Source organism: Hylobates moloch, unplaced genomic scaffold (genome assembly GCF_009828535.3).
Source record: "Hylobates moloch isolate HMO894 unplaced genomic scaffold, HMol_V3 SCAFFOLD_15, whole genome shotgun sequence".
NCBI classification, from domain to species: domain Eukaryota; kingdom Metazoa; phylum Chordata; class Mammalia; order Primates; family Hylobatidae; genus Hylobates; species Hylobates moloch.
Genome location: NW_026652290.1, coordinates 50025077 through 50052011, shown reverse-complemented (window position 1 = coordinate 50052011; position 26935 = coordinate 50025077). Strand labels below are relative to the sequence as shown.

Below are 26935 nucleotides of genomic sequence, written 5' to 3'. Positions count from 1 at the left end.
TAAGCACTTGTTCAATGAATGAGTGAATGCACAGAAGAATGAAGTTAGACCAAGCCCTCCTCCCATAAGCCTGACCAAGCCCAAGGTTTCTCTTCTTTGAGCCAACAGTTCCCCTGGATAAAATGGGGGTGGGGTGGAGGATGGAAAACATCAGGGCCAGGACATGTCCAAAGACTCACCTGAGGTCGCTCAGTGAGTACCCTTCACAGATTCCGGGTAGCTCAGTGAGTAACCCTTCACAGATTCCAGATTCTGGGGATGGGTGTAGAGGGATGGGATGGTGGTGGGTGGCTTGTCTCAAAAAAGGGCAGAGCTTGTCATTTGTTCCAGGGGCCTCTCTTGTTCCCTGGCTCCCTGGGGACTCCCTGGAGCTCCTGGGGCAGTGGTACAGAGGGGTCTTGATTCAGCAGGGCTGCCATTCACATCTGCCAAAGGGTGATGGAAACCCTGACCTGACCAGGGCCCTTCCACAAGTGGTATCATGGAGAGTCACAAGACAGTACCCCAAGGTCAGGATCTGACCAACCCCTAGAGGAGAAACCCAGGCTGAGAGCCTGCAAAGAACTTGCTAAGACCACAGCAACACAATCGGAACCCATCCGACTCTCAATTTCAAGATTGCTTGCTCACCTCCACCAAGCACAGTGCATGGCGTGTGGCAGTGCAGCAGAATGGAGTGGCAAACTCACAATTCAAACCTAAGTGTGCATGGACCCCAAAGCGTTGCTTACTCCATCAGACCCTACTGGCAGGATTCCATGGGATCATGGTGCCAGCATCCAGCACCCACAAATGTTGCTGGAACACCAGCAGAAGAGGCTGCCTGGCTGGCAGGCTTCCTGCTCCCTAGCTTCTGATTTCACCTTTCACCAAGTCTGCCCCAGGGGAATTAGGATCCTCCCTCCTCGATGGGATGGTAGGGGTGCTCACAGGTTTTAAAGGGCCCAGTACTTCCTGGTGAGGTGTGGCTGTGTTCTGGAGAACCTAGGTCTGGACAGGTCAGCCCTTTTGTTTGCCAAGCACTATCTCAATAGCTGCTTACATGCAAGTGTGTGTCCAGACGCCATTCCAGAGCTAAATAATAAACAGGAGCTGTTGACCAGAGAGGCAGGGTGGGTAGAGGGCTGGGGACTCTAAGCAGGGTCCTAGGGAATGCAGGCAATGGAGCCAGCCAAGGACGAGGCTTGCTGACAGGTCACCAGGGACACCCAAGTGGAAACAAGGGACAGGGAGGCCCATCAGGCCAGGCTGGTACACTAAGACCCAGAAGTCGCATTCAAGTTCAGCCCTGGTCTGGTAAGCCTCACGCTGGAAGCCTGCAGGCCTGAGGTCAGATGTGGGCCAGGTTTTAACATCTATTCCATGTTTATTGAGTAGTGGGGCAGCAACTTCAAATCTCTGTGTATCTCTCCCTGCCCCATCAGTCAGCCTCATTTCAGAGACTGGATCACTGAGGTCCAGGAAATGCACTTGCTCCTGGTCACGTAACTTAAAGGTGGCAGAATTATGCATCCACTGGCTTGGTACATATTTACTGAGCACCTACTAGATGCCAGACTCCATTCTATGTGTTGAGGATTCAGAGCAAGGAATGAGACAAAGCTTTCATCCTAGTCTTGACAGACAAGAAACAGAATGAATAAGCAAATGATGTAGTATGTTACCTTAGGTGAAGCGTGCTATGGAAAAATAAATAAAGCCAAGGAAGCGGGCTGGGAGCATCTGCAGGGACTGTTTTTCTACACTGAGTGGTCAGAGCTCATACTTAAGAGCATTTGAGAACACACCTGACAGACGAAAGTAGTGAGGCATGCAGCTGTCTGGGGGCAAAGCTGTGCAGGCAGAAAGAAAAACAAGTGCAAAGGCCCTGAGGCAGCAGCCAGGCTGGGATTTTCGAGGAATGGCCAAGAGGCTAGTGTGGCTTGAGGGGAGTGAGCGGAAAGAGATGTGGGCAGAGAGGATGAGGGGCCACACCTACAGGGGCTTGCACACACACCATCGTAGGGACTTTGGCTCTTAGACCGAACGAGATGAGGCGCTTCTGCAGTTTTTTGAGCAGGGATGGGACATGCTCTCCCTTGGGTGGTCAGAGTTTCTCCCTGTGAAGAGGGCAGATGTGGGGCCAGGGCAGGAGCACAGAAGCCTGCATCCTGCGCTAGTCCAGGTGGGCAATGATGAGGCCTGGCCAGGGTGGGGCCAATGAGAAGGGGTCAGATTTTGGATTTATTATGAAGGCAGGGTTAGCAGGATTCGCTGATGTATCTTGCCTGAGCAACTTGCAAGAAGGATGGATGCAGCTGCTGGGATCTGCCATTCATGCTAGTGGGGCTGGTGGGAGAGCAAATGCCTCAGGAAGGAACCCTGCCCCTCCTCAGCCTCCACTGTGCCTGCTCCAACACATTAATGCCCTCTGTGCCAATGTGGTAGCTTAGAAAACTGCTGAAGAGGCCCCATTTTTAATGACTGTACCAGGAGCTGTGCCCTGAGTCAGCAGGGGGTCATCTACCCCAGTCACCTTCCCAGTTTCCCAGCCTTAATATCCCCTTTTTATGAGCATGTTGATCCAGGTCTGCAGCTGCCAGCCCTCCTGCCCCCATGGATCCAGTTTTGTCTCCCAGACCAACTGCCCACAAATAATCTCCTTCGGTATATGTTTATGGAACCCACCATGTTCCAGGCGTTGTTCAGGGCACTGTGGGATAGCAGGGAACAGAACGGGCATCCCTGCCCGCGTGGGGCTGGCATGGTCCTTCAACAACTACAGCCCTGTTCCTTTTTCTCCCCATCAAAACCCTCTAATGCCAAGTACTTCCTGAGCAAGCTGGGGCTACCATGTGAAACTGAGAGCAAAACACTCAAGAAAATGCTTTTCTTTGAAAGCAAAGAGCTTGATATTTTAGCTGATGGGGGTGGAGAGCATCGGGAGTATAGAGATCCAAGTTCTCTTACATTTTTGGAACATTTTCAAATGTTCCAAACATTTGAATGTCCCCTCAGTGCCCCCACTCCCCTGATTCCAGGATGGAGGCTGATCTGGCCCACCCACCCCGACCCATGCAGGTTCTGGTTGGAGTGACAGCAGAAGGCTTGCCTTGGTGGCCACCTCTCCACCAGGGGAAGGGGACGAGAGGGAGTACATCTCAGTCTCTGCCCTGGGCTGGGGTATGCACAGGAATGCTGGTACTGGGCCAAGACCGAGGCGTCTTCTGCCTGCCTTTGATCTGAACGACCTCTGATCTCTTCTGTCTGTAGTGTTTCCCTGTCATCTGTGTGTCTGTCCATCCTTCCCTACTTGACTGCAGGAGGCCACCCCATGAGGTCAGTGCAGCTTCAGGCTCAAACACGGCAGAATCCAAGTCTAAGCCCCCCTTGACCCCTGCTGTGGACCCTTCACTGGACGTGGGCTCCAGGAAGATGGCCCCTGCCTGCAGGCCTGTGACTGTGCCTCCACGCAGCCTCCTTCTCCTGCGGCATCCAAACTATGGGTATTCATCTTCCTTCCTCAGTGCCAGCATCTGAGTGAAGTCAAAGCTGCTGAACTTGAAAGAGGCAAGGCCCTGGGGTTCAGAGGGCCCAGGTGGGGGCAGGAGGCTGGCTGGGGGAAAGAGAGGACTGGGCAGCTGTAAAGGAAGACAGACTGGGGGGTGGGGAGGATGACAGCAGATGAAGGAGAGGGGAAAGAAGGGTAGGAGGAGAGAGAAGGAGGGTTATAGAGCCACAGGGCTAGGTGCCAGAGGGTGCCTGAGGAAAGGCACTGAGAGGCAGGCAGGGGTCTTCTCTCAGTCTCACTTGGGAAGCACTGCCCTGCTCACCCTGGCACGGTCCTGGGCACCCTTGGTTCCTGGCTACAATGAAGCCACACACTCTGGACACATTGGGCTGGCTGGGGTTCCTCTGCCATGGCCATGGGAACAGCTGGGCCCAGGCCTGCTTGGTAGCAGGACCCACAGGCGCCTTCTTGCCCCTGCCCCTTGTTCCCAGGGCTCAAACTTACCCCTGGGCCAGGGAGCCACCAAGGGGCTGGGGACAGTGGTATGGCTGAGGCCTAACCTGTCTTCTGTGCCATACAGACTGATCTCCAACTGCAGCCACAGACTGACCCTTAGCCATGGCAGCAGCTACATTCTGACTCTTAACCCTGGTCGCTGTGATCCCTCTCCAATCCCAGCAACAGACTGACTCCCAGCCTCTTCCACAAATGGACTTCTGACCTCAGGCACAGGCCCCAGCCACACACATCTAGCCACTGCTATAGACAGACCTCTGAGCCTGCTACAGCCTGAGCCTCAGCCCCAACGCTGGTGGGCCCCCCCTGGTGGTGGGCATCCCGTGGGCACATTCCACCAGGCCACTCAGGGACATCGGGATGGGCTTGCTCCATGCCATCCCACCCTAAGATGAGTGGCAACATCAACCCCACCAGTGCCCCACGCTAAGCCCATGGGGCTGTGGTGACCACATCAGAGTCCAGCAGCACCACACGGGAGGCCCCTCCATCCTGCCCTGGGCCAGTGTGTGTGGGCCAGACACACACGTAGACACACCCAACACAAAACACACCCAGAGTCAGACAGAATCACACAGTTATCTCATACGCAGCCCCCAGACCCTCCATACAATGTGCACTCACACAGGCACCACACACATGAATAGACACAAAACCACACACACATGCACACAGACACATGTGCACACACACGTACAGAACCCTGTCCCCAACTCAGGCCGGGCACATACATCCAGAAACATGGGCACATACATCTGTGTGTACACACACTCACGCAATCATATAGACACGCACACACAGCTACATGCAGAGATGTATACACATATACACATGTATACATATAAATGACACACGCACATGCAAGAACACAGATTTCTCTATGTAGAAGTCCACACACACCCAAGTGTCAGTCACCTGCCTTCACATATCTTTTGTTCCCTGGCCCCAGGGCTCACTGGTATCTCTGGGTGGCTTAACCACTCCACAAGTGACCCCTCCAGCCACTTCCCAACTCAGCTCAGAGCTCCATGGGCTTTTGCCCTCCCTGGACTTGATGGCAGCAGAGATGCTGCCTCCAGGCCTTCTCCTGGCCCCAGCTGGGTGAAGACCTCTCAAGTCCCCTGACTTTGTCCCAACTGGTGGCTGCAGCTCCTGCCTGGACTCAAGCTGGCTATGACATGCCCTTAAGTCTTTGGCATGACTTGGACAATTCCCTCTCTGCTAAGGGAAACCCATTCCCCCCGCCATAGTTTGTAATCTGCAAAATGGGTAACAGTGTGTTGCACAGCCTTCCAGCACCACTCCACTCCTGACATAGGAGGGCACGGAACGGACAACACGAGGAGGATGTGGAAGAGAATATGTAGGATTCCCAGGGGCAACTTGGCCCACTCACAGCCTCCAAGTTCACACCCGCAAAAGGGCGAGGATCGGATCGGGCACAGCCTCTCTGGGGCCAGAATGAGTCCAGGGGAAACTCTGAATGGAAAGCCCTTTCCAGGGGGCATCTGAATCTGTGGAGATCACTCCTGGAAGGATGGAGAAGAAACTGCTGGAAGGTCAGGAGCAGGAGGAACACTTGCTGCTGTGCTATCTGAATTTCTACTATGTGAATGGAAGGGGCCGGGGGAGGCAGAGGAAAGACGCCAATGACCACACCACTCCTCGCACTTCTCCTCCCGGTCTGGTGTCATCCCAGAATGCCCTGGTGGAACCCAGGTGGCTGCACCATGGGAGGGGGTGGCGTGCAGAGCTGGAGCTAACTCTGCCAAGCACCCCACATGGAATCCTCTCAGCCATCCTCTGAGGTGAGTGTCCTTAGCCCATTTGAGAGATGCAGACACTGAAGCTCTGCAAGCAGAAGAGAGAGGCATGGGCCTGGGTGGAGCCCAAACCACTGCCCAGTCTCACAGCTTGTCATGGGGCTGCTTATTTACCTTCCACACTAGGGCCCAGCTCAGAGCAGCCCAGCACAGGGACAGTGCAGAGGAAACAGGCAGAGCCCCTGGCTTCAGATGTCCCCCGGCTCTCCAGGAGAGGACTGGGTAAAATGATGGCTCTTGGTCTCCCACATACCTTAAGCCAGGAAAGGCATCCCCTGCTCACCCCCAGTGCAATTCCTGGCTTGGGCCTGTCCTGGCTGTGTGCCCCTGGGCAGTTCTACACCCTCTCTGAACCCGTTTCCAGAGCTGAGATGAAGATTGCGTTTCTGCTCCTGCTTACCTAACAGAGGGTGATGTGGGTGGGATGGGAAGCAGCATTCTAAACTGGGAAGTCCATGAGGTGGAAGGCGACATTACTACCTCTCTCCCCAAGCTGAGCAAGAAAGCTCCTAGGCCAAGACAAAGAAAATCCCCCCAAAGTCAGCACCTGCAACGAGGCAGCTTGGAGAGCAGACCTGCGGGCCAGACCCTTCACCCACCACGACAAGTGGATGGCCTGAGCTCAGCCCACAACCAGGATTTCCTTCCAGTCCTGCTTCTGTGCCCTTCTGCAGGGGAGAGGCTGCCTGCTGCTCAGCTTCCTTATTCGACCCACAGCACTCCCACAATGTGTGCCAGGAGGCTCGCACCCAGCTGCTTCCCATTACATTTCTGAGCCTCAGGTTTTTCACCTTTAAAATGGGGAAGAACAGCAGGGCTCGGGATGTGCTGGTGATAAACAGAAATGAGTGCATGAACGTCACTCAGAGTTGGCCACGCCACAAGCCCTCCGTAAATGTTAGCACTGATGATTATCATTCCTTCCTGGCCTATGGAGAGGTCTGAGTTTTCAATCTCCAGGATTAGTATCAAATTCCAACTTCACAGCAATGGCCTAGACACTGAATGTGGAAATCCTACTTGGTTGTGCCACCAGGGCACAGGCCCACGCACGCTTTGTCCCGAGAGCTGAATGACCACTGACACAGGCTCTGGGCTGCTGGTCCTCCAGTCTCTTTAGAACCTCCCAGTGGCCAAGGTAGGCAGGGGGAGGCCTGGGAGCCCCCTTCTGCAGACCCAGAAACTGGGGTTCAGAGAGGGAGCTGAGGAAGCAACAGGAAGACAGATTTCACCTCCATATAAGGAAGAGCTTGCTAGCAGGCAGGGCTGCCCAGAAATGGAAGGAGGGAGCTGCTCGGGAGGTGGTGAGCAACCTGCGGCTGAAGGCATGCAAGCAGAACGGGGCAGCCTCTGGGTGGAGGCATCGTGGGCGGCTGGGACACTCTCCAGGGGAGGGCCGCTGGGATCTCTGGTCCTGTGACTTGACCAAGGCCATGTGAGCAGGAATGGAATTCCAGAAGGTCAGAGCCGGGGACCAGAGCAAGCTCCTGCTCCCAACCTCCCACGTGAAAGCTGTGCAGCTGGATGGATCCACGAGGGCTGGAGAGAGAGACTGAGCCCCTCCAAGTGGATCCCCCATCCCTGGCCCTAGTCACAAAGTCTTTATGTTTTTAGAGAGAAATGCCTACTTTTAAGTTTTAAAAATTGAAAAGTATACAGAAAAGATAAAAAAAAAAAAAAATCCAGAATCCCCTTCACCCTACGACAATTACTGTGAATATTTCTTTACAATCTTTTCTTTTTAAAATTTATTATTTATTTATTTATTTATTTAATTTATTTATTTTGAGATGGAGTTTTGCTCTCGTTGCCCAGGCTGCAGTGCAGTAGCAAGATTTCAGCTCACTGCAACCTCCACCTCCTGGGTTCAAGCGATTCTCCTGCCTCAGCCTCTCGAGTAGCTCGGACTACAGGCATGTATCACCACGCTCAGCTAAATTTTTGTATTTTTAGTAGAGATGGGGTTTCGCCATGTTGGCCAGGCTGGTCTCGAACCCCTGACCTCAGGTGATCCGTGCACCTCGGCCTCCCAAAGTACTGGGATTACAGGCATGAGCCACTGCAGCTGGCCTATTATTGTTGTTTAGAGACAAGATCTCACTATATCACCCAGGCTCTAGTCTCGAACTCCTGGGCTTAGATGATTCTCCTGCCTTGGCCTCCCAAGTAGTGGGGGACCACAGGCACCATCACGCCCAGCTCCTTGCAGTGTTTTCTATGTGCATCCAATTTTGGTTAGAAATCTGGATGTGCCTTAAAAAAAATTTTTTTTTGAGGTATAATTCACTCACTATAAAATTCACCCTTTTAAAGGGGACAACTCAGGGTTTTGGTATATTCATGAAGTTGTGCAACTATCACTGCTACATAATTTCAGAACATTTTCATCTCCCTCCCAAAAAGAAACCTGTTCCCATAGGCAGTCACCCCCCATTTCCCCGCCCCCAGCCCCTGGCAATTGTTCACCTCCTGTCTGTCTGTCTGGATTTGCCTGTCCTGGGCATTTCGTATGAATGGAATCATATGATCTGCAGCCTTTTGCATCTGGGCTGGTGCTTTTTTAATGTACAATTTTCTAATCCTATTTTCACACAGCATTATACACAGTCACCATTTCCATGTTACTACCAAGTCCTTAGAATCAGTATCGTGTTTACTGTTTGTATACCACAAAGAGGCTTGACCACAGTTTCCTCAGGTCACCCTCTGGTGACTGCCCCCATCCTGTTCAGGCCCCATGATCACTCAGCCAGACAAGTGCAATAGCCCCTTCTGGGCCTCCTAGGCCCATCCTTGCCCCCCTCAGCCCTTACAACACCCAGACAGAGCCTGTTAAATCAAGTCTGATCCTGACCCTCCCTCACTAAGAATCCTCCATGGCTCCCACCTCACATAAGACTTAAAACCAAGCTTATACCACAGCCCACAGTCTCCTATGCCATCTGACCTCTGCTACCTTCTGACCTCACCTCCTCCCACATCCCCATCCACCCCCGCTGCAGCCACACAGGCCTCTAACACACCTAGCATAGCCCCACCTCAGGGCCTTTGCACTAGCTGCCCCTTCCACCCAGATGTGGGCTTGGCCTTGCAGCCACTCTCTGTTCTGGAGCCCTGCTTCCATTTGCTTCCTAACACATATCACCTGATATATGTTTATTCACTGTCTTCTCCCACTAAAATGGCAGCTCCGTCACATGTTCTCTTATTCGCTGATAGAGCCCCGGCACCTAGCACAGAGTTGCAGCTCAGTGACTATTTGGGCTGTTTCCAATAAAATAAGGAATGTAAAAGAACCAAATGCAAAAACCCAAGCGCCCCACAGCGCAGACATTAGAAACTGGTGGTCCACTGCCTGCGGACATGTGTGGTTTAAACCACACTGTGCCTTTTGTTAACTGAGCCAGCATTTGAGAATCAGGAGAGTTCACATAAAAATCCAAATTCCAGCTTCTCTTGAAAACACATATCTGGTCATCAGGGCCGGACTCCGCGTGACAGCCATCAGCAGGCACTAAGGGGCTGGGCCTGGGGACATTCCCACCCACAGGTTCCGGGAGTTGAATGCTTTGTCCCTCCTCGGAGGCCCCAGATGTGGTGCCCAGGAGGAGGACTTGCCCTGGGACAGAGCCTGGGCTTCACCTTGTGCTGCTGCCTGATATCTGGGCCCCTAATGCCCCAAGCCACCAGTAAGGTCCCACTCACCTTTATTCAAAGACTGGGACCTTCCCAGTGTCCCTACACTTTCTGGGAGCCCTTACAGCCACTGTTCCTTTGCCTGGAACTTCATCCTAGGTCCTCTAAGGTTTGCCTCACCTTGTCCCAAGACCTGTCGAGGCCTCCAGCACATTTGGAACATACACAGGACATGTCCATCCCGTGTACACCTCCCACTTCCCTCCAGCTCCATCCCAGCCTCCCCAGCCCCTGGCAGTGTCCAGCATGCCATAGGCCCTTGGCCGCCTCTGAAAGGACTGAATGGCAAGCACCCGCCCCCCAACTCCGGGGAGCTGGGAGGACCTGGGGGACAGGGCACACACAGGAGGGTCTGACTTGGGTCACGCTCAGTGCCAAAATGCATGTGTTTGTCATCTACTGTGCGCCAGATGCCTCGGGGACACAAAGATGGAAATCATGGGGGACGGGTGCCCCAGGGGTGCCGCGGCAGCCAGGGCCTGTGTGTTTCTGCCGAGGAGGGACAACCCCCAGCCAGGACATGACCAGAGTTCTTCCAGGGCCTCAGTCGCCCCACCTGCACGCAGGGCACCCCTATCACCAGCCTCTCAGGCCCCAAGGCTCAGCCCCACCTCCCTACCCTGGAGAGGTTTTCCGGGTACTGCGGCCCTGCCTTCCCATCCATCAGGATTTTGCTGCATTCCTGTGAGTCATTCTCCAAACAAACCGTGTGAGGGAGAGAAGGGAGCAGGGGAGGGGGAGGAGGCTGGGAAACAAATCAGCCTTACCTCCTCCCTCCCACCTGCCCCCCATCAACACCCCACACAGGCACATGGGGGCCCTCAGGAGAGCTCTGGAGTACGAGGCTGCCTAGCTTTGCCATGAACTTGCTGTGTGACCTTGGGCAAGAAGACGGCCCTCTCTGGGCCTCTGGAAAAAATGGCCCCAAAGGTCTCCACCTACAGAATGCATAGGCTTCCCAGAGGGCTCTGTCTCAAATGAGGCAGGGCCTTGTGGGAGGGGTGCCCTGGCTGTCTCCACTTTTTTACCTCAGTTTCTCTACCTCTGAAATGAGGAGGGGGCAAGTCCTTGGTAGCCACAAGGGGCACATCTGCCAGGTGGGGCTGGGTGAGGCCAAGCCACCAGTGCCAGGGCCAGCAGGGCCTCCCCAGGGAGTCCTAGTCTTGGTGGCCACTGTGCTGCCATTTCCCTAGCAACAGCCGAAAGGCCACCACTGGCAGCCTCTGACTCACAGGCCCCCGGGGCCAGGAGGGTCTCTGGGCAGCCACCTGTACCCTGGGGTGGGGGACGGAGCACTGCTAAAAAGGAGCAAAAACCCCTCCTCATGGCTGCAGCTGCGACTGTGGCCGTATATCCATGTGGGGATGGGTGTTGGAGAGCGGGATGGGTGCCCCGGGGTCTCCATGTGGCTCAGCTCCCACAAGGGGTCCTGGGTAGGTGAGGGGTGTGTGCTTGGCATGCAGGTAGCCCTTCTCCTTGAAATGCTCTTTTGTTGTGGCTAAAGCCCCCTCTGGGTTCTGACTCTCTGTGAAAAGCAGGCTTCTGAGTCACCTCTGCTGCTGCCACCCTGGTGCCAAGTGTGTGTGAAAGCACACGTGACCAGGTGCATGTCTGTGTGTGCTCGAGGTCTTCAGAATCCTGACATGAGTGTGGCCGGGGCTGGGTGGGTGGTGCAGAGTGTGTGTGTGAGGGTGTGAGAGGAATGTGGGTGTCCACGGGTTGACCACCCGTGGTGGGCATGTGGGCATGTCCGTGTACTGTGAATGAGCATGAGGTGCGCCGCCACAGGGCTGGCATCTAGGAATGTGCGCATGACTGTCTGCTGTGCAGGTTTCCTCCTGAAGCACCAGCTCTTGGAACTGCCTCCTCCTGGGTGCTCATTCTATCTGGCTCCATGAAAAACAGGTTTCCACGACTCTGGAAGCTGCACCCCAGGCCCGCACAGAGCTGATCTGGGGGCCCCTTAAGGTTCAGAGGAAAGCTCCAGGCCCCGGCGCAGACAGTGCCCTGCCACATCACTTTGGACCTAGTGCTGGGGTTCCCCCTCCCTGAGGCCCAGCAGCTCCTTGGCCCAGAGAAGGGAGCTCAGGACCAGAGTGAGGCCACGGGCCTGGAGGGGCATGGGGGCAGACCCAAGGCAGGGCAGGAAAGAGACTTAGGGGGCAGCTGCCCAGGATGGAACTGCAAATGCCCCACTGTGACATGTATGTTGGGGCAGCTGTGGAGAGGGTCAGCTTCCAGCCAGGACTGACTGTGGTCAACCCAGCAGGGAGGCCGAGGCAGGCAGGGGCCTCAGGAGCCTGGAGGGGTGGAGAAGAGAGTCAGGGTAGGAATATTTGGGGGCCGGCAAAGGGCTTTTCTGAGTAAAGGTGAGACCAAAGAAGAGAGACTGAGAGGAGCCCGCCTCAGTATCCCCCCATGATACGGCAAACAGCAGACAGCAAACAGCAAAGCCGCATGGCCAGAGCCCAGCCAGCTCCAGCTCTGCTCTCCCTAGGCACTCTCAACCTCACAGCCTCCTCCTGTGGACACAGATGCTACGCCCTCCTCGGGGTCTCTCAGCACAGTGCCCAGCACACTAGGCCCTCCATCAGTCATCATTGTTGTCATAATGATGGTCCCCGGGTGGCTGCTGGAGCATGTGGGAAAAATCCCAGGCTGGGAGCCTGGAATGGGCTCCTCTCCTTCCCTTCCACTCTCTGGACCTCAGTCTTCCCATCTGTAAAGTGGCATGTCCTGGCCCACTCTGCAACTGAAGGTAGGAAAGGCCCGTGGAGGACTGACGAACTGTTCCCTTTGTGCCTGGAGCAGGGGTGGCAGGAGCCCGGGGCACAGGGTTCAACTCCAAACCCTGGCAGCTGTGAAGCTGGAATGTTTTGGTTGTTTCCAGATGGGCTGCAGCATTTGAGCACAAAAGGAGGATGGGTCAGTTATGGCGTCCACTTATGGTGCCCAGCCTGTGACAGGGACCACAGTCTTCTAACTTCTGGGCCATTGCTCTGTGCCCCTCACCTTGTCCAGAGGCCCTCAGTTGCTAGAAAGACAGTGAGCTGCCTGGAGTCACAGGAGGTGTACAAGGAGGGATGTGAAAAAGTAACCCACTCACCCACTGAGTCAAGATGCAACCCAGGGGACCCCTAAGATTCCATGATTCTAGAATGGAGTCCCTAGCCAGGCACTCTAGCACACACCTGTAGTTCCAGCTACTCAGGAAGCTGAGGTGGGAAGATTGCTTGAGCCTGACTTTGAATCCAGCCTGGGCAACATAGTGAGACTCTGTCTGTAAGGGAAAAATGTACATATATATATATGTGTGTGTGTATGTATGTATATATGAGAAGAGAGGACAGGAAGGTGCAAAAGCCAATTCCGTGTTCATTCAACCTAGGCTGATTAGCACAAGTATTGTTAGAGAAAAAAGGGCTTGCTAAGCAACCAGCTTCTCAGAGTTCATCAAGGGGGTCTCCTCCTGGGGAGGGGGTCTGCCTCCCCTCTTGCTGCCACCTCAGGGTCAATATACACCTGGAGAGGACCCAGAAAAATGGCACAGGCTGAAGCACCATCAGAGGGTGGCAGCAGGAGGAGGGAGGAGGAGGAGCATGGCAGAGGTAGAGACCTGAGAGGCCCAGGGTGCCTATTCCCCCATTCCTTGGAGATGGAGGGTGGGGTCAGCTTGGTCGATGTGGCTGCAGCTTCTGAGGTCTGCCAGAGCCTCCAGGAGGCTTCTACTCCCTTTCAAGCTCTGTCTGGCCCCCTCAACTCCCGAGGGAGCCTGTGAGATCCTAAGTCAGCTTGGAGCCTGCCTCTTGCAGTCTCCAGCTCACTCAGAATGAAAGCTAGAGTCTGGCCTGCACGGCGGCTCACACCTATGATCCCAGCACTTTGGGAGGATGAGGCAGGTGGATTGCCTGAGCTTAGGAGTTTGAGACCAGCCTGGGCAACATGGCAAAACCCCGTCTCTACCAAAAATACAAAAAATTAGTAGGGCATGGTGGCACGCATCTGTGGTCCCAGCTACTCAGGAGGCTGAGGTGGGAGGACCACTACAGCCTGGGAGGCGGAGGTTGCACTGAGCTGAGATCACGCCACTGCACTCCAACCTGGGTGACAGAGTGAGACCCTGTCTCAAATAAACAAACAAACAAACAGTCTTCCAGGAACCCTCTCCCCTCTCTCAGTCCCCTCCAGCAACAGTGGCTCCCTTGCTGTTCTTGCAACATGGAAACATGTTCCTGCCTCAGGACCTTTGCACTGCTATTCCCTCTGCCTGCAATGCCCTTCCCTTTGACATTGCAGGGTTCACTGACCTCCCTCAAGTCTTTGCTCACCTGTCACCTTCTCAGTGAGGCCTTTCCTGGCACACCAATTTAAAACCGCACGCATCTCCCCCATTCCTAAGCCCCTTCCCCCCTCTACTTTTTTTCTCACTACATCTATCTTCTTCTTAAAATTAATCAGTTATTTTCAGAGATGAGGTCTTGCTATGTTACCCAGGCTGGATTCAAACTCCTGGGCTCAAGCGATCTTCCCACCTCAGCCTCCTGAATAGCTGGGAATACAGGTACACACTAACATGGCCAGCTAATTTATGTATTTTTTGTAGAGGCGGGGTTCTGCTATGTAGCCCAGGCTGGCCTCAAACTCCTGAACTCAAGTGATCTGCCTGCCTCAGCCTCCTGAGTAGCTTAGGACTAACAAGCATGCCCCCAGGCCCGGCCTATCACCTTCTGAGACACTCTACACTTCACTCAGATTGCTCGTCATTAGCTGCCTGTCTCCCACCAAGACAGGAGCTCACCATGGCAGAGATCGCTGTCTATCTGCTCACCCATGGGTACCTAGGGCAGAGCCCGGCTCACAGTAGGGTCTCAATAACTGTGTTTTGAATGCATGGATTAAAACATTCCTGTTACACAAGATCAGCATTCCAATGGTAGGGTCTTTAAAAACTTTTCCCCTGTGGGAGTTTCAATTCTTTTTTTCCTGAGCCCACAGAGAAGAAATGTGTGCTTCCTGGCTCCCAGTGCAGGCCCCACCCTCAAACCAATGGTTTGTCTATGGGCAGGAGGGGTGATTCTCACTTCAATGTCCTGTCCATTCACCAACCTACATCCTGGACATCTCCCCTGGATGCCGCTCAGGTGCCCCAACTCTACTCTGATCCCTCAAACTTTCCCCGTCACTGCACAGGACACCCCCATCCAGTCCCCGGCTCCCTCGAGCTGCTGGTGCGGCTCACAACCACTGGCCATCCAGCCCTGGGCTTTCCCTGGCCCTGCTCTTCCTCTTCAGACCCACGCCAGCCCTTGTCCACCTGGATCCTTGGCCCAGCCGCCTACCTGGTCTTCCTCCCTTCAGCTGCTGGCCTCTCGTTTCACCTATGCACACCACTCTCATCATTCAGTGCAGAGCACTGCACACCCCATGACCAAGGGACCAAAGTCCCCCTCCAGCTTGGCCACTAGGTGGTCCCATCCGTGCTGGCTGGACCCAACTGCCTAGTGCCTCCTGTTACCTGTAGGCCTTTCTCCAGCAGACCCACTCCCCCAAGTGCCATTCCTTCCCTCACCCCAGCTCTGCAAATCTGATGCCCCACCCCCAGCATCCCATAGGGGCTGCTGGCCTCTGAGCAAGCACTGTGGCTCTGCAGAATGATCCACAGCTCCCTGCTGGCCTGTGTGCTCCCTCAGGGCCTATGAAACAGGTGCTCAAGTGGCGTTTGGTTTTTGTTGCTTTTTTTTTTTTTTTGGGACAGAGTCTCGCTCTGTTGCCTGGCTGGAGTGCAGTGGCGCGATCTCAACTCACTGCAACTTCTGCCTCCTGGGTTCAGGGGATTCTCCTGCCTCAGCCTCCCGAGTAGCTGGGACTACAGGCACGCACCACTATGCCAAGCTAATTATTGTATTTTTAGTAGACAGGGGGTTTCACCATGTTGGCCAGGATGGTCTCCGTCTCTTGACCTCGTGATCTGCCCGCCTCAGCCTCCCAAAGTGCTGGGATTACAGGCGTGAGCCACCGTGCCCAGCCTTTTTGTTTGTTTTTTGAGAGAGGAAGTCTTGCACTGTTGCCCAGGCCAGAGTAGAGTGGTGCGATCTCAGCTCACTGCAACCTCTGCCCGCTGGGTTCAAGCGATTATCCTGCGTCAGCCTTGCAAGTAGCTGGGACTACAAGTGTGCGCTACCACACCTGGCTCATTTTTGTATTTTGTATTTTTTTTTTGAGACGGAGTTTCGTTCTTTTACCCAGGCTGGAGTGCAATGGCACGATCTCAGCTCACCGAATTTTTGTATTTTTTAGTAGAGATGGGGTTTCAGTATATGTTGGCCAGGCTGGTCTCAGACCTCAGGTGATCTGCCTGCCTTGGGCTCCCAAAGTGCTGCGATTACAGGCGTGACGCACTGCACCCAGTCAAGAAGTGTTTTTTGAAGGAATAAATGATTTAAAGAAATTGGTGAGAAAGTGAACAAATGAGTGAGAAAATGAGCCAAATAGTTATAGAAACAGATTGGTAATAAAGTTCTATTTTTTGACGGGTTTCCTCCATGGCTGTTGTTCTCCTGGATGGACCCCTGCCCGGGGGACAGGCTTGAGTGATGATGATGATGATGATGAATCAGTCAGGATGTGCTAGCCATGTTGCTGTAACAAAACTCTCAAATCTCAAGGGCTCAAAACAACAAAAGTTGGTTTATCCTTCACACTACCATCCATCAGGGTGGCAGGGAGGCTCCCTCTCACTGAGCAGTTGCCACCTTGACTTTGGTCTACCAGAGGAAAGTGAGTTCTGGGGATCCTCATGGCCATGAAAGGCTCTGGCCTAGAAGGGACATGTCACTTCTGCTCACACCTCACGGGCCATAACTGGTCACATGACCCTCCCCCCCCCACCCACCCAAAGACCACCAGGAAGCACAATTTCCCCCCGGGCTTGGGAGGGTGGGGAACTGGAAACTTTGGCCAGCATCTCTAAGGACATCTCAAACACCACCACCAATAACAACACAAGCAGCAGAGGCCACGTATTAGCTCCTCCCATGCCCTGGATGCCAGGCTAAGGACCTGAAGTGGGAGTTTCACTTATTACTCATGGTAATGTCCTGATGTCAGGACTATGCATATCCTGCGTTCCAGATGAGAGTTAAAGCCTACACAGAAAAGGGACTCACCAAGGTCACAGAGCTCATGAGGATGGAGTTGAGATCGGAACTCCTGTCCGTGTGTGCCAGGCCTTTACACACCTCACTGCCTGGCACAGGTGGCTGGGGAGGCTGGCTGGTGGTTAAGGACTGCCCTGGGGAGACAAAGAGCCCCCATCATGGAGGGCCATTCTGACCACCCCACCACAAAGAGCCCCCTCACACTGCCATGTTGTCCACTTTCAGGCGTCCAGTGCTAGAACCCCTGGAGATGATGTGGCCAGTCCCAAATTCTGCTGAGAAAGAGACAGGCCCAGAGGGAGCAGTGCTGGAGCCAAGGTCACACCTTGTGCAGTGCTGAAACGAGACTTCAAGTCTTCGTCCACCATGGTCTGAGTGTCCCCAGCTGCTTCAACAGCACTGGGTGTCCAGGGACAGCCTCTGCCTCAGGAAGGCCCCTCAGAAGCGAGGGTGAGCACACGCACTCCACTTTCCTGGCAAGCCAGGCGAGGGCACAATGGTCCACCGTGGCAGAGTCCCCAGGCCCTGGCCCATCAAGCCTGCCGCCCTGACTGCCTGGGCCACCCCCCGAGGAGCCGGACTGCCCTGGTGCACAGTGGCTCACTGCTCCCACAGTCAGTCCCCAGTAGGGAGACCCAAGAAGCCTGGAGTGAGGGAAGACCATGCTCTAAGGCTCCACAGCCAGGACCTCTGAAGACAAGGACTTGGGCCCTCTGGGAAGCCAGACGAAGGATCTGTGCAGAGTGGAATGGAACAAAAGAAACGGGGTTGGTGGAGTTTGAAAACAGCCCCAGCTAGGCATGAAGGCTCATGCCTGTAATCTCAGCACTTTGGGAGGCCAAGGCGGAAGGATCATTTGAGCTCAGGAGATCGAGGCTACAGTGATCTATGATCATACCACAGCACTCCAGCCTCGGCAAACAGAGTAAGCCCCTGTTGCAACTAAAACAGAAACAAAAAGAAAACAGACCCAGCTCTGCTTTGTGACCTTAACCTCTCTGAGCCTCAGTTTTCACTATGCTTGTTTTGCCCACCAATGGCCCCCTCCCCCTGAGCCCCAGAGCCAGAGCCAACACCTTTCCAGAGCCACAGGTGGGTCCCCACCCCAAAAAGGTTATGGGAGAACTCCTGCTCCCCACGCTGCAAGAATGCACTGCCCTCAGAGAGTCCCTTCCAAAGGTTTTGGGCCTAGGAGCTTGATCAGAAAGCAGTCCCCACCCTGCATGGAAACCCTCACCCGCTCTATTCCCCAGGTTTTGCGGATGATTCTGACTTGCAGTGCAGCCTTCCTACGTCAGCCTGGCCTCCCAGCAGGGCGATAGGGGGCGCGGCTGTCTTCCTGACCCTGACCTGGACAGGAAGTTGGATCCTCCCTAGCCTCCTGTGAGCCCACTCCCTGCCTGGAAGCCTTGAGTCTCCAAGTCCCCTTGCATCCCCTGTCCAACTCCTGGGGGTGGAGGTGCAGGTTGGGAGGGAGAGTGATGGAGCCTCTCCACTGCTTCTGAGCCCTGCTCACAGCTTACTGTCCCAATCATCCAGTCCACAAGCATTTATTGAGCACTTACTACACGCAAAGTGCAGTGCTAACCACCGTCAAAGAGATGTAGCTGAAAGGCAGGGCCCCACCTCCTCACGTCTGGCAGAAGCAGCAGATGCATTACTGACGCCGCACAGCTCCGCAGTTACAAACACAGGCTTTGAAGTCACACAGCCCTGGGTTTGAGGCTCAATTTTGCCACCTCAGAGATGAGTGACTTTGAGCTCACTCCTCACCCCGACTGGCCTCAGTGTCTGCATCTGCAGAATGAGATATTAAGAGAAGCCACCTAATGGCTGGTGATAAAACTACTGGATACCAAGAGTTTCACATAGCCTGGCAGGGAGATGCTAAACCCCTGTGAGCCTCATTCCTTGCCTTGACCAGAGCAAGGGCAGAACCCCGAGGCATGCCAGTAGGGACCTCCCTCTAGGTTTCCACCACCTCATTAATCAGGGACGATTGTCCACCGGCTGTGATGCCACCTGACGCTCCTGGCAGCCTGCCCATTCACCTCCATTTTGTCTGCAAGGACATCTGGGAACAAGAATGGGAGAAGGGGCATGGAGTTGGGCAGCAGGCCCCACTGCTATTAGCCCTGATGGGGTCACTGCTTATCCCCCCTTCCTATACACAGTAGGCTCACAATAATCATCTGAGGCTTGGCCTGGTAGTGAGGAACCCAGCTGAAGATAATAGGCTGCGTCCTGGGATGAGGTAGGTGGTACAAGCTTTTGTGCCAACTGAAGGGTCTGAATTTGGTCCTCTTGGCAATAGGGAGGCACTGAAGGTTGCTGGGCAACAGAGGACCCTCTGCCTACCTCTCCAGCCTCATGCCTCCACGCTTTGGAGTGAGCTCAGTTTTTCTGTGGTTGTCCCTTACCCCCTCTCCCCTCATGTTAGCCAGTGTTCTGCCCTAGCCAGGGCTGAACTCCAATTGTTTCCCTACCTGGAATGCTATTCCTGCCAATTAGCTCACACTTATCCTTCCTTCCAGGCTGAGCTTAGAAGCCTCTCCCAGCCTTCCCGGTTTGAGCTCAAAGACTGTTCTCTGCTTCCTTTAAATTGGTCCTTTTTCCATTAGAGGACAAGTATTCCTTTCGAGAGCTGCCTCCCCGACTGGAGTCCTTGCAGGGCAGAGCCTAAGTCTGACTCCCCTCTGTGCTCTCAGCATTCCCTGATGCAGGCAGGACCAGGGCTGGGTGGCCTCCCAGTGGGCATTGTGCAATGCTTCAGGCTTTGGTCTCTGAGACGCACAGAGGGAGGAGGGATGGGACTGAAAGGGGCAGAAAGGAGGGGCACCAGGCATGGTGCTGCACACCTGTAGTCTCAGCTACTTGGGAGGCTGAGGTGGGAGGGTTGAGTCCAGGGTTTGAGGGCTACAGTGAGCCATGATCGCACCACTGCACTCCAGCCTGGGCAACAAAGCAAGACACGGTCTTCAAAGAAACAAAAAAGAGGGGCTGGGTACAAGGGGACATGGAAGAGAGAGGGGAGGGAAAGGAGACCATCTAAAAACTGCATGAGCGGTCTGCCTCTTCCCTCTTCCCTGTTTTCCTTCCCTCGGCAAAAAGAGAAGAGTGAGAGGAGGGAATGAGGGAGAGAGGAGGGGCAGGCTCCTATCCCAAGATCACTTGATGGGCTGGGGAGGAGCACAGGGAAGTCCCACAGAGAATACCATTAGGGCTCAAGGTTTCCCTGAAGTTCCCATCAGTCTCACAGCCCCCTGTCTAGGCAGAAGGCTCAGGGCAGCACTGCAGCCCCCACAACCCCAGGGCCATCCCCAGGGAGATGTCAGGGGCATGCAGAGATAGGGCAGTCAGACAGACTGGCCTCAGTGAAATGTCAGTCCAGAGGGAGGACACAACCAGACAACCTTCATCATGGGCTAGCCCACCCCCCAACAAAGGGCCCAGACCCATCCCCAACCCCATCTCAGGAGGACAGGGGCTCATCTTGTTGGAGGGGTAGGGGTGGGTTTCAGGGAGGATGAGCGAGCGGGGAGAGGGGTCTTTGTTGCAGGCAGCGGTACCAGCTTCTAAAGACGAGGGGAGTAGGCCGGGCGCGGTGGCTCACGCTTGTAATCCCAGCACTTTGGGAGGCCGAGGCGGGCGGATCACGAGGTCAGGAGATCGAGACCACGGTGAAACCCCGTCTCTACTAAAAAAAAATACAAAAAATTAGCCGGGCGTGGTGGCGGGCGCCTGTAGTCCCAGCTACTCCGAGAGGCTGAGGCAGGAGAATGGCGTGAACCCGGGAGGCGGAGCTTGCAGTGAGCCGAGATTGCGCCACTGCACTCCAGCCTGGGCGACAGAGCGAGACTCCGTCTCAAAAAAAAAAAAAAAAAAGACGAGGGGAGTAAGGCCGAGATGAGGCATCTGGGGTCTCTGCGAGGTCACATTCAACTCTCCAGAGCGCCTGGCACGTAGTGTGCAACCACCATTATTATTGTTCGTGCAGAGCAGGGTGGCACTAGGTCAGTGGCAGCAGCGGGTCCCGAAGGGCCTTGAATGCCAAGCCCAAGATGTCCGGGGAATGGCGCGGGGGAGCACGAGGCCGGCGCGGTCGAACGCCGGGGAGCAGGCAAGCGGATCTCCGCCGAGGCAGGGCGATACATTAATGAAACGAACGCGCCGCGCCCCAAGGACGAGAAGGGCCGGGCTGCGGCCTGGGCGGAGGAGGCCCAGCCTCGCGGAGGCCCCACCGCTCTCCTCTTCCTTCTCCTCCTCTCTCCGCCGGGCGTCGTTTTCCAGGTAATTAAGGCCGTCCCGGCCGGCGCGCAGCTGCTTCCGAGGCTGGCCGCGCCTCCGGCCCGGGCAGGTGCAATTAAACCCGCGCGTTCGCAGCCATTAAGCTTTAGTGGAGCTCATTAGCATAAGAACGAGAAGACGCTTTGATGGCGGCCACCCCTGCAGGGGCTGCGCGCGAGCGCCGAGGGGCGGCGGGGCGCGGCCGCTGGAGCCCCGAGCCGGGAGCCGCGCCTCCATCCCGAGGCCCGAGGCCTGCCAAGGCAGTCCCGCCTGGGGCCGGGGGACAGGAGGCGGGCCGGGGGACAGGAGGCGGGCCACGGGGCCTGACCTAGTCTCTGGGGCTCCAGGCTGCGTCCAAGAGCCGGAGGTTTCACAGGGCCCAGGCCCCAAGAATAGGTCTTTGGAGGACGAGGGAGGAGGCCCAACCTAGAGAGCAGATGTGCTTTCCCAAAGCAGCAGCTGAGGAAACTGAGGCCTAGAGGTGCCATGTGACACAGCCCCGATCTCAGCCTGCAAGTGGTTCATTTATTCAACAACGATAGCAGCCAAGGCTTATGTGAGTTTTAAGGATTTAGCATAAATTCTCTCACTTACTCTCCCCAAGAGCCCCAGGAGTAGTGGGTACTTGCTCTTGTGATCCCATTTTACACAAGAGGAATCTGCGGCTTGGAGGGGGACACCCAAGGTCCCACAAGCCATGGTGAACTTTGAACCTGGACAGTCTGGCTCCTGAGGCTGGGCTCATAACTAAGAAGCCACACTATCATGTGTCACATGACCAGGAGAGGCACAGGGTGGGGTGGAGTGGGGTGGTGGGGGATGGGACTGTGATCAGCTGGTGGGCTGGGTGGGCCATCCTACCCGGCAGACAGTAGCCAGCTCCACCAACTGTGGCCGGCGGAAGCAGGGTAGAATAATCCAGAAGAAATGTAAACTGGAAATTGGAAATGAAGTCACTCAACGATTACTCTCGGGCAATTCATTTGATACCCCCCTCCCCCGGCCCCCGACAATGGATGGGCTTTCAAAACAGGTCTGTGGGCAGGACGTGGCAGGACCACCACCACTTTGCCATCTCAGTCCAACATGGAGTGCAGTGCGCCCAGCAATTACTAGGTGTTCAGGAAACACTAGTCAAGCAAATGAATGAGTGAATGCATGAATAAATGCTTTTCTCTACAATTTTGGGGGAAAATAGGGGACTAATTCTTCAATTTCATGTCTTCCAGGCTTTCTTCGTTCAGTCCAGGTGGCTCTGTGAGAGCAAAAGGGCTCTGAGGAACTGGCAGGTGGGGCCTGAGGCAGGGGTGCTGTGCTTGGCTCCAGGCGTCCCCTGGGGCAGTGCCTCCAGCATTCCAAAGTCAAGGATGTTGCTGACAGATGTCTTGAGGGCCCTGGCAGGAGTGCAAAAAGCACTGAAGAGGAGACATATACTGCCTGAGTTCCACTCAGAGGTGATGGGAGCCAGAAGGAAGCCACCAGCCCCTAGGAGCCCAGAGAAGGTGGGCAGTTGCCTGAGGCCACACAGCAAGAATCTGGGTCTCCTGATTCCTTCAATCCCTGCTGAGCCTTTACCCAGTGCCTGGATCAGCCCCCAGTCTAGGCATAGGACTCCCTGTCTCCATCAGAGAAGCTCTGCCTGGCCGCTGTCTTGGCTTGTGATCAGCCTGCATTCCCATGCATGAATGCACGACTCAAATCACTTGATTCTTTTGATTAATGTCTTTCTTCCTTTGGCCACACCTCCCTCAAGTGCAGGGATTTTGTCTGTCCATCCAGATCATGGCTGATCTCAGTGCCTGGCACACAGCAGGCCTCCAAACATAGGTATCGACCAGGTGGAAGTATTATTACTACAGAGTCACAGCGCCAAAGAAAACTCGGTGCCTGGGGTGAGCTTTCTTACCTCCCTAAGCTCTCATGCCCACTCACAGCTGACTCGGGCTGAGAGGGGCCTCAATGCCTCCACAGCTGAGCTGGCCTGGGGGTGCAGGCAGGGGAAGGGCTCAGCTCCCCTTCCTGTCCTGACCCTGAGGCTGGCCCACCCCCTCACCTCCGTTCTGCAAAGGTATCTGCCCCAGGGGGGCCCTCAGCAGCCTCATTAGGAAAGTAGTGACAGATACATTCAATACAAAGGGGTGTGGGGGGAGGGGGAGACCAAGGGCTGTTACAGGGTTGCCTGCCACTTTCCTGACTACTGGGCCAGGGCTGGGCCTAGATGAGGGACAGAGACAATGCCCAGAATCCAGAGTTGGGCCCCAAAGCAGGGATTTTCCCATCATTCCTTGCTGTTCTTGAGTCCTGGTAGGACTCAACTCTTGAGTGGCAGGAGACAAACCCCAGCCCAATGCCCTAAGCCTGCCATGAGCCACCCAGAAGCCCATGTGTGAGAGCAGCCACAGGGACCTGGGCGCCTGCCCTCTGTGCAGCAGAAGAGGAAACTGAGGTCCAGGGAGGAGGAGCAGGGTCACCCCAGAGCAGCGCACTGCAGTAGGAGCCGTGCTTTGCATTAGGGCTATGGCTGTGGGCCTGGACTGCCTGGACCAACTGGACCGCCTTGACCACCGAATTCCCTCTAGTCTCTGGGCTGCAGGGCAGGAAGGCCCAGTTCTGCTGGAAGACAGTCAGGTGTTGTCAGTTCTCACCCAGGGCTGGATGGAAAAGCAGATGCCCCAGCAACTCAGTCAGCGCGCAATGCCCCAGCACTGATGAAAAGTGGGTGAGAGAGATCCAGGCCTCACGCCACAGGACATGCACACAGACAAACAGCTACTCGGCCACACACAGAGATGCCCCCAACACACAAAGAACGTGTGACCTGCTGTGGATACTGCCTGGTGTGTAAGCCCCGCAGACCCTCAGCTCATTTCCCCAACTCAGACACACACACAACCACACGCTGGTCCCAGTCACAAACAGACACACAAGCCACCTAACAGCAACCCCCTGCCATGTACACAAACACAAACTCACTTTTTACACACACACACACACACACACAATCCCCAAGCTCAGGAACACACGCAAACCCATCTTGTCATTTGGTTAAATTCCACACCCAGGTAACGCCCAGACCACAAGAGTAAATCCAGATAAATAAATCATGTTCAGCGCATCAATCTCAGCCCCAACCTGGCTGCCTCCTGGATACAGGTAAAGTGAAACGGGTCTTAAATATTTTACAACTGAATAAACCTGTTAGAACCGGCCGTTGGCTGCAGGCTGACAATGTCCCTCCCTCATCTTTTCATTTCTGAGAGCACACAGCGGTGATGGCAGGTGGTGGCCAGGCAGGGCATGGCTTGCCCATGCCACACCCGCTGCCCCTCGGCCAGGGCTGTTATTCCCGAGGAGAGGGGCATTCTGTGATTTTTCCATCCAATAAATCCAGCTGCTGTTCTGATACAGGGCCCTGCATCCTCTTGTCTCTTCAGCTTTTTTCCCGAAGCCTTGGATGCCTTTTAAATGCCAATCCGTCCCTGGCAACTGTGATTTCCCAAGGCCTGTTTCACGCAGGGTTTGGATGTGTTAGAACTGAACTGTTCTGGAATGGGGGAGAAGAGACAGGCCTGGCAGTAGGGATAGGTGGGAGCAAGGGCAGCTTGTAGCTAGGGCCGAAGGGGCAGCTGGGCAGAGGGAGGCTGTGCTGGTGCCAGGCCTGCATGCCTCCAGAGAGAGGCTGGAGAAGAGGGGCTGAGGAGCCAAGGGCAGCAGAAACCAACTCCTAGAAAGTCAAAGCAGAAGGTGGGTCACAGGATTGACAAGGGGCCTCGGGTCTGAGTATGCCCAGGCAAAGGAAGCCCCGAATGAGGATGAAGCCAAGGTCTGAGACGTCCCTGAAACCTGGCATATCTGGGCCAGAGTAAAGCCCCTTACTATTGGAGCCCAGATCTCAGCATCGGGCCATGAATCTTGCATGTCCCTGTCCACACTAGGCAGCCTCCTGGGCCCCCAGCAAGCAGGACCCCCTGACTCAAGCTGCATATCATTGGTTACTGGCAATGGAGAAGGACTCTGTCGGGGGGCTACAGGTAGGGAGAGGACAAACTCAGAACGTGAACAGCCAGTCCAACAAATCACCCCCAGAAATGTCTGCCTCATCTCAGAAGTTCTCCCAAGAACGTGGTTCAGGAGCATCTTAAACAGCATTAAGAAAAGCAAAATATCAACTGGTATATACAGGAGTAATGATGGCATACCTAAACAGACAAAAAACACAAAGCGAAAAACCCCATGAACGGGTGGTGGGGGGGTTGAGGGAAGACAACTGTGGCTGCCTTTGGAGACTGAGAGTATGGGTGAATTTTTTTTAATTTGTCATATTTTCCAAAAGTCTGTAATAAGCCTGTCCTCCTTTTATAGTGAGAAAAAAGCTATTAAAACCACCAAGTGCCTTACAAAACCAAATATATAGCATGACTCCGTAAATGTATCATAAGTGGTTTATCATACATCTACAGAAAGCATGTTGACAGTAGTTACATACTGCTGGTGGAATTATAAAGTATTTTTTACTTTTTTCTTATATTTTTGGATATTTCTACAACCAACATATCAATAATCTGACAATTTCATTAAGAACAAAATACTTAGGACTGGGAAGTTCTTTCCGATGGCAACCCTGAGTCTCTTCTGCTGCAACTGTAGCCCATTCTCAGCCTCTTTGTGCATGTGCCCTGGGTGAGGAGGGAGAAAGGCGCGAGGACAGCCTCTCAACCAGCATACAGCCTCCCTTCGGAGACCCAAAGGCCGACATTCAATTTAGCTGCCTGCTCAGTACAGGTAGGAGGTGACAGAGGGCAGCTGAATCAGCGCCTCTTAAGAGACTAGGGGAGGCCGGGCATGGTGGCTCGCACCTGCAATCCCAGTACTTAGGGAGGCGAAGGTGGGAGGATTACTTGAGGTCAGGAGTTTGGAACCAGCCTGGCCAACGAGGTGAAACCTCGTCTCTACTAAAAATACAAAAAAATTAGCCATGGTGAGTGCCTGTAATCTCAGCTACTCGGGAGGCTGAAGCAGAATTGCTTGAACTTGGGAAGCGGAGGTTGCAGTGAGCGGAGATTACGCCACTGCACTACAGCCTGGGCGACAGAGGGAGACTCTAGCTCAAAAAAAAAAAAAAAAAAAAAGAGAGAAAGACTAGGGGAAAGAAGGCGGCTGTGGAGTGAGTAACTAGGGACTTAGGGCATGAGACGGCTGGGTGGGGACAGGTCAGTGTTGGCAGCAAAGTTCTGGAAGAGGCTGCCCCAGGGCAGGCGGGGTGCCCGAGCTCGGGAGGTAGGAATGTGCCTCCCGGCCAGACAGTCCAACGACTGCCAACTAGGGGAGGCCTGCGCTCCTGGGCTGGAGGGAGGCCGGCCGAGGTTGCAGGGTCCAGGCCTGGACTGGGTGAGGTGTGCACTCCCGGCCCCCTCCTTTCTTCTGCCCTAGGGCAAAGGGTAGGTCCTGACTGGACCCATGGGCAGTCCCGGGGAAGAGCTCGAGACCCAGAGACTGCAGCTGAGGGGCCGCCTGGCCTCCACTTTCAATAGCCCGCAAGCGGCAGGAGTCAGGGTAGGGGTCCAGCCTCCCCATTATCCTGGAACCCAGAAGTGGCTTCCCGAGGCCCCTGCCGTGGGGTTGCCGGGCTCTGTGAGCACAGCCCGTCCCAAGGCTAACCCGCACAGGCTCTTTCATTCTCCCCAAACATCCGGGGAGTAGAAGAACGAGGCCCAAAGATGCGCGCCGCCTGGCCCGGTGACCTGCAGGCGTTGGCCGCAACGCTGGGACTGGAAGCCCCCGCGTTCCCGGAAAAAGACCCGGGATCCGCCAGGGGGCGGGGTCTCAGCACCCCGCCCCGCCCCGCGGCCCCGCGAAGCATGCCGGGCCGGGCGCTGCCATGGCGACGCGAGCAGCCCGCCCCGCCTCGCCCCTCCGCCTGGCCTCAGCGCCCCAAAGGTCCCGGGCCCCCTCCCGGCGTCGGCGTC

The 26935-nt window shown here is 55.1% G+C and overlaps 1 protein-coding gene across 2 annotated transcripts in view; it reads right to left on the bottom strand.

Annotated features, from left to right (window-relative positions):
* Positions 1 to 26935, bottom strand: part of RAI1 (retinoic acid induced 1) — a 162450-nt gene that overhangs the window by 122246 nt on the left and 13269 nt on the right. The window lies entirely within an intron of this gene.